General features: G+C 40.5%; 1 long non-coding RNA gene across 1 annotated transcript; it reads right to left on the bottom strand.

Moving 5' to 3' along the window:
• Nucleotides 1-6,206: 6,206 nt before the first annotated feature.
• On the bottom strand, nucleotides 6,207-8,779 carry LOC128436610 (uncharacterized). The gene is made up of 2 exons (XR_008338094.1): nucleotides 8,551-8,779; nucleotides 6,207-7,910 (listed from the first exon to the last, which is right to left on the bottom strand). It is a non-coding gene; the product is annotated as an uncharacterized LOC128436610 (long non-coding RNA).
• Between the last annotated feature and the right edge of the window lie 3,121 nt (nucleotides 8,780-11,900).

The following is an 11,900-nucleotide window of genomic DNA, read 5'->3' as shown; positions in this document are numbered from 1 at the left end:
CAGGGGGCGCTGTGATTGTAAGTCACAATTTCTGCAGTGATGTCTTCTGGTCGCGACTCTTGTCGTATGTGTCTAGTTTGGACTCAATTGGACAAACTATGTCTGAAATATGGAAGCTTGTGTTTTGATGGCGTTTCATCAAACTTTAACGCCACACCACGGTCAGACGGTTTTGCTAAAACGTAATCCTTCAATAACTTTAGATCTCCAATTTGTTGTGATGACGATCGTCTAAATTTGAAGTTGATCTGATGAAAGCTGTACGACAAGTACATCAAAGAAAAAATATGGAATATGACCAAAATGGCCACTAAAGTCAAACTGGCGGGCTTCCTGTTGCGTTATTCATAATGCACTGATGGACTTTTTTGTGCATCTAGTCATGATACACAATAGTCTTTGTTTTTTTTGAAGATCGGTGAATGCTAAATGAGGGGCTTTTCCGTAGGTGGCGCTCTTGAGCCATTTTGCCACGCCCTTTTCAAAATACTCCAGAATACGTAAATTTTCGCCGCCTTCGAATTTACTGCAAACTCCTACAACTTTTTGAGCACATTAAAGCCCTCAAAAAGCCAATTCATTTAAGCTAAGAAAAATAATAATAATAATAATAATAATAATCATTTCAATTTCAATAGGGCCTCCCACCGATTTCGGTGCTCGGGCCCTAACTAGGGCTACGTTGTAGCACTTGCGGGCCCGAGCACCCGCACGTTGAAGCCTGTTGCGGTCGGTGGAGAGAGCGATCGATGACCAAGCGCACATCATCGATCGAGCATGCACTTCTCCACGTTAAATGCGTTTTGCGCTCTGCGGCAGTAGGTTTGCCAGTAGGTGGCGCCATCACTATTATTACGCACAGACATATATATCTGTTCATGTAGGCGCTCTGATGTAGCGTGAGCAATTTTGTGTCAATTGGACAATGTTAACACAACTTAATTTTCACACTGATCAGTAGGTGGCGCTATGACCCTGAACTAATATTTATATGTGGAGCTGTTCAGAATAGTATTGTGATCATAGGTCAGTAGTTTGGAGCCGGTTGGATAATGCAGAGTGGATTAACAAAGTACTTCCTGTTTCCTGGCGAATCAGTAGGTGGCGCTATGACACTGAGGAAATATTGACACATAGAGCTGTTCAGGCTTGTACTCTTATCATGTGACAGAAGTTTTGTAGTGATAGGACAATGCACAGTGGAGTTATGATAACATCGTGTCCTTTGGCGAAGGAAAATCCTTCGCCGCACATCAATGTTTACACGGTTTGAGGAAACGTCACAATTCTGACCATGATCTAATGACTTGACTGATCTGATTTGAGCTGTATATTGTAAATCAGCCAGGAGCAGTTCATCAAAGTATAAAACATGTCACTTCCTGTAGCCACCAGGGGGCGCTGTAATTTCAAGTCATAATTTCTGTGTAGATGTCATCAGGATGGCACCCTTGTCTTACATGTCTAGTTTGGACTCGATTGGACAATGTATGTCCGAGATACAGAACCTCGTGTTTTGATGGCGTTTAATCAAACTCAAGACGCCACGCCACGGTCACACGGTGTGACGAAAGGTCAATCTCTTAATCACTTTTTATCTCCATCTTGTTGTGATGGCACTGATCTTAATTTGAAGTTAATCTGATGAAAGCCCTGGGACAAGTGCATCAAGTAAAAATGTGGAATATGGAAAAAAAATGGCCACTTAATCCAAAATGGCGGCCTCCCTGTTTGGTCAAGCATACCTATCCAAGATATTTTTTTGTTTGTTATGAAACGACACATGTCCCGATAGATTTGTATAAATGTCGGCCATCGTAGTGCCGGGGTTGCCCTATAGGGGGCGCTGGTCAGTTTTTTTGCCACGCCCATTTCTTAAAACCATATGAATATCTTCAGGGGGGGGCTGTTGTTACACACATGTAGTTTGAGAGAGATAGAATCATGAACACTGAAGTTACAGCAATTTCGTGTTTCACGGCGAGTTGATGAACTTTAATGCCACGCCATTCATATGGCGTTTGACGAAAAGTCACGGTAATCTTATGTCTTCATTGTCAATGTCTTGGGACCCATTTGATACAGTTTGACATGGTTGAGGTCAGTGGATGAGGAGAAATTCATCCAAGTGTAAGACAAGCAAAAAACAAGACATTTCCTGTTGCCACCAGGGGGCGCTGCGGTTTTAAGTCATCATTTATGCATAGATGTCATCAGGCGGGGACTATTGTCTTACATGTCTAGTTTGGACTTGATTGGAACATGTATGTCCGAGATACAGATGCCCGTGTTTTGATGGCGTGTAACCAATTTTTAACGCCATGCCACGGTCACACGGTGTGATAAAAAAAAAATCCCTCAATCATTTTTTATCTCCATCTTGTTGTGATGACACTCATCTGAATTTGAAGTTGATCTGATGAAAGCCCTGGGACAAGTACGTAAAAGTAAAAATGTGGGATATTGCCAAAATGGCCACTAAAAGCAAAATGGCGGACTTCCTGTTGCATTTTTCATAATGCTCCAATAGACTTTTTTCTATGATTAGTCACGTTACACCAGTGTCTAGATTTTGGGGAAAATCGCTTATGTGGAAACCTAGGGGCTGGTTCCAGGGGGCGCTGTTGAGCCATTTTGCCACGCCCAATTCAAATTACTCCAGAATACTAAATTGTCCGCAGACCTTGAATTTCCTGCAAAGTTTCACAACTTTTTGAGCATGTCTAGACCCTGAAAAAGCCCCCCGAAGGGAAATAATAATAATAACTAGGGCTACGTTGTAGCACTAACGGGCCCGAGCACAGGCAATTTCAAGTCTGTTGCGGTCGGGGAAGAGAGAGCGATCGATGACCAAGCGCACGTCTCTGCCTTGCTTGCGTTTTAAGCTCTGCAGCAAGAATAAACGCTTCACTTCCTGTAGCCAGCAGGTGGCGCTAGGATTTTAAGTCATGGTGTCTTTGTAGATGTCATCAGGTCGCGACTCTTGTCTTACATGTCTAGTTTGGAGTTGATTGGACCAAATATGTCCAAGATACAGACGCTCGTGTTTTGATGGCGTGTGATCAGACTTTGACTCCACGCCATGGTAAGAGTTTAGTGTTTTCCTATTTTGTAACAGGTAAAAATAGCAGTTAAATGTCAACAGTTGTCTTTATTGTCGTTCTATTATTTAATAAATGCAACAAACTATAGTTTTTATATATATTGTATGTCTATATACATATATATAACTTTATAACCTGTGTTATCAAATATGTTGTGCGGCACCAGACAGCTTTAAATTGGGGGAAGAGTGGTCGAGCACAGGCAATTTCAAGTCTGTTGCGGTCGGGGGAGAGAGAACGATCGATGACCAAGCGCATGTCTCTGCCTTGCGTGCGTTTTAAGCTCTGCAGCAACAATGAACGCTTCACTTCCTGTAGCCAGTGGCGCTAGGATTTTAAGTCATGATGTCTGTGTAGATGTCATCAGGTCGCGACCCTTGTCTTACATGTCTAGTTTGGAGTTGATTGGACCAAATATGTCCAAGATACAGACACTCGTGTTTTGATGGCGTGTGATCAGACTTTGACTCCACGCCATGGTCAGAGTTTGGTGTTTTCCTATTTTGTAACAGGTAAAAATAGCAGTTAAATGTCAACAGTTGTCTTTATTGTCGTTCTATTATTTAATAAATGCAACAAACTATAGTTTTTATATATATATATATAACTTTATAACCTGTGTTATCAATAATGTTGTGCGGCACCAGACAGCTTTAAATTGGGGGAAGAGTGGTCAAGCACAGGCAATTTCATGTCTGTTGCGGTCGGGGAAGAGAGAACGATCAATGACCAAGCGCATGTCTCTGCCTTGCGTGCGTTTTAAGCTCTGCAGCAACAAGAAACGCTTCACATCCTGTAGCCAGCAGGTGGCGCTAGGATTTTAAGTCATGATGTCTTTGTAGATGTCATCAGGTCGCGACCCTTGTCTTACATGTCTAGTTTGGAGTTGATTGGACCAAATATGTCCAAGATACAGACACTCGTGTTTTGATGGCGTGTGATCAGACTTTGACTCCACGCCATGGTTAGAGTTTGGTGTTTTCCTATTTTGTAACAGGTAAAAATAGCAGTTAAATGTCAACAGTTGTCTTTATTGTCGTTCTATTATTTAATAAATGCAACAAACTATAGTTTTTATATATATTGTATGACTATATATATATATATATATATATATATATATATATATATATATAACTTTATAACCTGTGTTATCAAATATGTTGTGTGGCACCAGACAGCTTTAAATTGGGGGAAGAGTGGTCGAGCACAGGCAATTTCAAGTCTGTTGCGGTCGGGGGAGAGAGAACGATCGATGACCAAGCGCATGTCTCTGCCTTGCGTGCGTTTTAAGCTCTGCAGCAACAATAAACGCTTCACTTCCTGTAGCCAGTGGCGCTAGGATTTTAAGTCATGATGTCTTTGTAGATGTCATCAGGTCGCGACCCTTGTCTTACATGTCTAGTTTGGAGTTGATTGGACCAAATATGTCCAAGATACAGACACTCGTGTTTTGATGGCGTGTGATCAGACTTTGACTCCACGCCATGGTCAGAGTTTGGTGTTTTCCTATTTTGTAACAGGTAAAAATAGCAGTTAAATGTCAACAGTTGTCTTTATTGTCGTTCTATTATTTAATAAATGCAACAAACTATAGTTTTTATATATATTGCATGACTATATATATATATATATATATATATAACTTTATAACCTGTGTTATCAAATATGTTGTGCGGCAACAGACAGCTTTAAATTGGGGGAAGAGTGGAGGAAATAGTAAAGGTTGCCTACCCCTGCCTTAGGTGACACAATTTGTGCCTTGGTCAAACCATGATCCTACACTGCCCTCTAGTGACTTAATATTGCGGTACAAGTAGGTTGTGCCGGCAATATAAAGCCACTAGAGGTCAGTATAAGACCATGAAACACATACATGGTTGAAATGAAAACAGGTCTTTTCATTTTGCACATCAAGATTTTAAGCCTCACCACGGTCACACGGATTGATGAAAAGTTTAAATTTTGATAACTTTAGATCTTCATCTTGTTTTGTAGAGTCTCATCTAATTTTTAAGTTGATCTGATGAAAGCTCTCCGAGTAGTACATAAAAACATAACACGTCTTAAAAACAAGACATTTCCTGTTGCCACCAGGGGGCGCTGTGATTGTAAGTCACAATTTCTGCAGTGATGTCTTCTGGTCGCGACTCTTGTCGTATGTGTCTAGTTTGGACTCAATTGGACAAACTATGTCTGAAATATGGAAGCTTGTGTTTTGATGGCGTTTCATCAAACTTTAACGCCACACCACGGTCAGACGGTTTTGCTAAAACGTAATCCTTCAATAACTTTAGATCTCCAATTTGTTGTGATGACGATCGTCTAAATTTGAAGTTGATCTGATGAAAGCTGTACGACAAGTACATCAAAGAAAAAATATGGAATATGACCAAAATGGCCACTAAAGTCAAACTGGCGGGCTTCCTGTTGCGTTATTCATAATGCACTGATGGACTTTTTTGTGCATCTAGTCATGATACAAAATAGTCTTTGTTTTTTTTGAAGATCGGTGAATGCTAAATGAGGGGCTTTTCCGTAGGTGGCGCTCTTGAGCCATTTTGCCACGCCCTTTTCAAAATACTCCAGAATACGTAAATTTTCGCCGCCTTCGAATTTACTGCAAACTCCTACAACTTTTTGAGCACATTAAAGCCCTCAAAAAGCCAATTCATTTAAGCTAAGAAAAATAATAATAATAATAATAATAATAATCATTTCAATTTCAATAGGGCCTCCCACCGATTTCGGTGCTCGGGCCCTAACTAGGGCTACGTTGTAGCACTAACGGGCCCGAGCACAGGCAATTTCTATTCTGTTGCGGTCGGTGAAGAGAGAACGTTCAATGACCAAGCGCTCGTCTCTGCGTTGCATGCGTTTGTGCACTGCGGCAAGGATTATTGCTTCACTTCCTGTAGCCAGCAGGAGGCTCTATTAACTAGAGGTAAGTAACCTTGAAACCATACAACCAAACCTATTGCTTTAACTATCACCATATACTTACATGCCTCAAGGCTTTTTTAATATAAAATTGTTATAAAAGTTAGTTTATTTAACACGTCTAATGAACACATTGAAGCAAGTTAACTGCAGAGTCGTATGTTTGGCTGTGACTTTGTTTTATTTTAATAAGTTAATATCAATACGCTACATGTGTAAGTTGCATGTGATAATAACTATGTTTCACCATTATTCTGATACAGGCTGATATATCCACCATTACTATTTTCACATCGTTAATTTAGTCTGTCATGGAGTTGTAGAGTCAATTAGACAGTATAGATAAGATTATAATGTCCACACATCAGTGTTGTAAACACTTCTCCAGTTAATTATATAATTATGTTTTCACACTGAGGGAAGTGGAGAGACTTGATGTGGACTGTTATCAACAGCTCTGTGGGAGATCATCACCTTGAATATTACAGATGAGGTAGAAAGACATTTTATCTGTGTACAATGTTGTATTTCTTTCTCACGTTTTATCAAAAGCGATTTAAAGTATGTGCATTTAACCATTAGTATACAAACCCAGACCCCAGTACATCGGTTCTATCTGAAATATGTGGTGCTTCATACACAACACAAAACATTCATAACAGTGCGCTTCTGCTCCTCATTAATGCAGCTCCTGATGTCCTCAGCAGCAACATGGTGGAGATTTGCAGCTTCATGCTGGTCAACTGGAAGACAACTGATTAAGATTAAAAGATTAAGATTAAGATCCATTTATTCGTCCCAAACACATGCACAGACATGCAAAGGCACACTCATGCAGGTAGGGAAATTTAATCTCTGCTTTTTACCCATCTGGTGCAGGACACACAGAGCAGTGAGCGACCATGTACGGCGCTCACGGAGCAGATGTTGGGGGAGTGAGGTGCCTTGCTCAGGGGCACTAGAGAGGGTAGGGAGACTCTTGGATTTTTGGACAGATCAATCCAGGTTTGTCTTTTGTTGTCTCTCCGTGGAGTCGAACCGGAGACGAACCAGAGACCTTCTCTGCCCATAGTCCAAGTTTCTGCCCTCTACACATCACTCCATACGTTGCTCCCTTATCTACAGATGGCCTGCGAATGTCATGGAGTTTTACAGTAGATTAGACAGTTTAGATATGATTTTAATCTCCACACATCAGTGTTGTAAACAGTTCTCAAATTAATTATATAATTATGTTTTCACACTGAGGGAAGTGGAGAGACTTGATGTGGACTGTTTTCAATAGCTCTGTGGGAGATTATCACCTTGAATATTACAGATGAGGTAGAAAGACATTCTATCTATTTTTACAATGTTGTATTTCTTTCAGTACTTTTATCAAAAGCAACTTAAAATATGTGCATTTAACCATTAGGATACAAACCCAGACCACAGTACAACGGTTCTATCTGAAATCTGTTGTGCTTCATACACAACTCAAAACATTCTTTAACAGTGCGTTTCTTCTCTTCATAGATGAGGAACTGCAGCACCTGACGTCGTCAGCAGCAACATGGTGGTCAACACGTGGACGACTGCATCATCATCAGAAGCTACACAACACTTCTAAATTCCTCCCTTAAATAAAGATGGCCTGCAACTGTTTGGTGGTGGCAGTCATTGCTAAGTGGCATGGATAAGAATTCATTTCTATCTTCATTATGGTTGGTTAAAATAATAAAAACTTATAACAACAATGTGTATCTTTTGCTTTCTGATTTGATACACTTTAGATAAGAACCCAGTGTTTAATATTTCTGCTTTGCCATAAGAGACAAAACATGGTCAATTGGTCATCACAGCTGTGTCCTTCAGGCTCGTCCGTCCCTAATAAAATGAGAGGAAACATAAAAATAATCAGATCATAATCATTTCATCTTAGGAAATAGGTAGTGTACATCATTTTCAAATTCTCTATGAACACTGTCTGTTCTAGTAAAGTTACAAGGCTATAATGTATTTATATTTAACAAAATAATTCAGGGAAGTCTGTCTGAGATTAACGATGTAAACACTAGTAGACACGGTTATTTTTCACTGTAACACGTGACAGGACATCAACACTGTGACTCTGAATAAAGAGCCGTAGGATACGTAGTGCTCCTTTGCACAGCTGCTCTTACAATGTGTAGCAAGTGCTAAATCTCCATTAGTATAATAGTAATGAAAATCACCCTTCACATAATTGAACATATATTTTCCATGTGAACCGCTTTAACACAGTTCAATTCCGGAGCAAAATGTAACTTATACAGTATTTATTAGAGTTACATATGAACAAAGTGTGTATTCTTATTTTCGGTGGATATTCAACTATGTATTTGAATATGCTTTTGGATTAAAACGTGCACTACCATGACAATGAATGTTTAGTATGGAGCTATTTCACATTAAAAGTATTGCATTATAATTTAACACATTATGTATTATGTGCAATACTTTGTAAGTAATGAAAACAGGTCTGTACCTGGAGTCAGTGTTCAGTCTGGTTGGATTCAAGTTGTGTCTCACGCTGGACATCCTAGAGGAACATTGAACACAAATACACAGATATGTTAAGTCATACATGTGCCATGTTATCTGCTTAACAGACTTTTACATGGTAATAATAAAATATTAATTCAAAGTTAATGAGATCATAATCATTTCAGCTTAGGAAATAGGTAGTGCATATTAGCCTACAATTCTGTATGACACTGTCTGAGATTAACGATTTAAATACTGAAGGTGGGAGACACGGTTACTTTTCACTGTAACACGTTACAACACTACTCTGAAGAAAGAGCTTTAGGACACGTAATGCTCCTTTGAACAGCTGCTCTTGCAATGCAGATGTGACTTTAAACACTCAGGTTTCTCAGGTTTCAGTTAGCATCGCTAGCCCGCTAGCGAAACTAACTTACAAGCCGACACACAGTCTCCTGTCTCAGAGTCATCCGCATAAAGTAACGCTTATATCTGCTGGGTGGACCCGCTCATGTCGTTTCATGTCGGTGTTTGTCGGTAATAACCCCAATCGAATCGAAGAACAGTTACTGCACCCATGCGAAGATATTGTTAGCTTGCTTGTTAGCGAGCTAGTTAGCCTCCGGCGCTAGCGAAAAAGAAGCCGACACACAGTCTCCTGTCTCAGATTCATCCTTATAAACGAACGCTTATCTCTGCTTGGTGGACCTGGGTTCATGGCGGTTGTTTCGGTAACAGCTGGCATTCGCATCGAACCCGTTGATATACACTGAGCTGGTATGTAGCTCCCGGATTAGCATCCCTTAGCTATCACGGCTGATTCAAAGGCACCCTGCGAATCACATCGAAATAAAATACTTAACGTGACTTACCACAGAGCGCAGACGTCTTTGACGTGTCCCTCAGGAGAACAAGCAGAACTTCAAACCGTGTTTCTCATACGATATGGGAGTGGAAGCCGCGGACAATCTGATGAGGCGTGTGCTGCTCACTCTATTGAGCTGAAACCTTAGCATGGCACCAGGAAGTGGGCGCGCGTCCCTGTGACGTCACGTGAATTTCAAACATCTATATCGCTTAAACGAGGGAGTTAAAATAAAATACACCCCCCTCAGAGTTGTTATGAAGGAAGAACTTAGCGATTGAGACTAAAACCAAAGTTTGAGCAATGCTGTAAAAGGTTTAATTCTCCTCTAAAGTTGGCCAGCCTGTAAACACAGTCTGTTAATGCAGAGATAACACAAAGCATGGTCTGACACTGCCATCTAGTGACTAAATATTGCAGCACATCTGCCAGATATAGATGTTTTCATTCCTCAAACTGGAAGCCACACCACGGTCACACAGTATTATGAAAAGTTGCAATTTCGTTAACTTTAGATCTTCATCTTGTTTTGAACACATGCATAAAATGTTTACGTTGATTTAATGAAGGCCCTACGAGTAGTGAATCAAACTGTAACACATAGAAAAACAAGACATTTGCTGTTGCCACCAGGGGACGCTGTGATTTTAAGTCACGATTTCTGTACCGATGTCTTCAGGTCGCGACTCTTGTCTTATGTGTATAGTTTGGACTCGATTGGACAAAATATGTCCAAGATACAGGAGCCCGTGTTTTGATGGCGTTTAATCAAACTTTGAGGCCACACCACTGTCAGACGGTTTTGCTAAAACTTAATCCTTCAATAACTTTAGATCTCCATTTTGTTGTGATGACGATCGTCTAAATTGTAAGTTGATTTGATGAAAGCTGTAGGAGGAGTACTTAAAACAAAAAATATCGAATATGACCAAAATGGCCACTAAAGTCAAACTGGCGGGCTTCCTGTTGCGTTATTCATAATGCACTGATGGACTTTTTTGTGCATCTAGTCATGATACACAATAGTCTTTGTTTTTTTTGAAGATCGGTGAATGCTAAATGAGGGGCTTTTCCGTAGGTGGCGCTCTTGAGCCATTTTGCCACGCCCTTTTCAAAATACTCCAGAATACGTAAATTTTCGCCGCCTTCGAATTTACTGCAAACTCCTACAACTTTTTGAGCACATTAAAGCCCTCAAAAAGACAATTCATTTAAGCTAAGAAAAATAATAATAATAATAATAATAATAATCATTTCAATTTCAATAGGGCCTCCCACCGATTTCGGTGCTCGGGCCCTAATAAAAATCCTTACAATTTCAATAGGGCCTCTCACCTTTCGGTGCTCGGGCCCTAATAATAATAATAAGAATAATGCCTACAATTTCAATAGGGCCTCTCACCATTCGGTGCTCGGGCCCTAATTACAAGATGAACGACTGCAAATATTAACCTTCCATCAGCAGAATTGCTATAAGCATCCATCGATCAGTTGTAAAAATGCATCAATATAGTATAAATGATAAGTCAATACACAAATATTATATCATTACAATACCTGTTTTGCCATTGCCATCAGTACTCTTTTCCCTAGTTCGTTTAGGCAGCGGTTAATTCGGTCCCGTCTTCATTTCTCGATGACTTTGTGAGAGATGGGAGTTCGCTGCAAAACAGAGGGAGAAACAACATGAGCACATGGAATCACTGAAGCGAATCTCAACTTAAAGAGACATATTATAAAGTTAAAACACGCAGAAGTCCACTGAATGACGAAGAACGTGTTGCTGAGGACTGTACACTAAGAAAGAGAGAAGCCTACCTCATGAGTTCTCACGAAGAAGTCCACGTTCATTATTTACCTGCTCCCGGCTTTTCACACACACAGTGTATGATGGCAACTCAACAAAATAAAGTGTCACCCAGCGGGTCATAATGCTTATGTTATCGTTTCTTAGCGCAGCGGTTCCCCGGTCTTGTTTCCAAACTGCGTTGCTAATTCAACAGCTTGAAGCTACACGGAAGCAGCTAGCTTCCCCCCAGCTTCCACACACAGTCAGCAGGGACTGTTTGAGAAACAGTGTCATGATAGCTGTGGAATTAAAGACGTGACAGCATGTTTTTTCACAGTTACCACCGCAGTTAGCATGGTGGCTAGGACACTAGCGCCGTTATGAAAGTTCGCTATAACCGTATGTGATCGTACACACATGCCGTCAGGGCTCTAACCAGTCACCGTCAGCCGGACAACTCCGCTGGCTTAACACACTTGTCACATTAATCGTAGAATCGTAGTTGTGTTATGGGTTTAGGGTTAGGGTTAGGGTTAGGGTTAGACATGAGGAGCGGGATCTTGCACACTCCAGTCTTAAACCTCATCCAACACTGACTCAAATGACCACTTGAGGCAATCATCAAAACCAGTGGTGTGCAACTGGTTCAAAAAAATGAATTAAGGTGAAAATGAAAAATGGTTAAATGTCTGTGATA

This window comes from Pleuronectes platessa, chromosome 3 (genome assembly GCF_947347685.1).
Source record: "Pleuronectes platessa chromosome 3, fPlePla1.1, whole genome shotgun sequence".
NCBI classification, from domain to species: domain Eukaryota; kingdom Metazoa; phylum Chordata; class Actinopteri; order Pleuronectiformes; family Pleuronectidae; genus Pleuronectes; species Pleuronectes platessa.
Note: the sequence above shows the minus strand (reverse complement) of the source record. Positions and strands in the feature narration are given on the sequence as shown.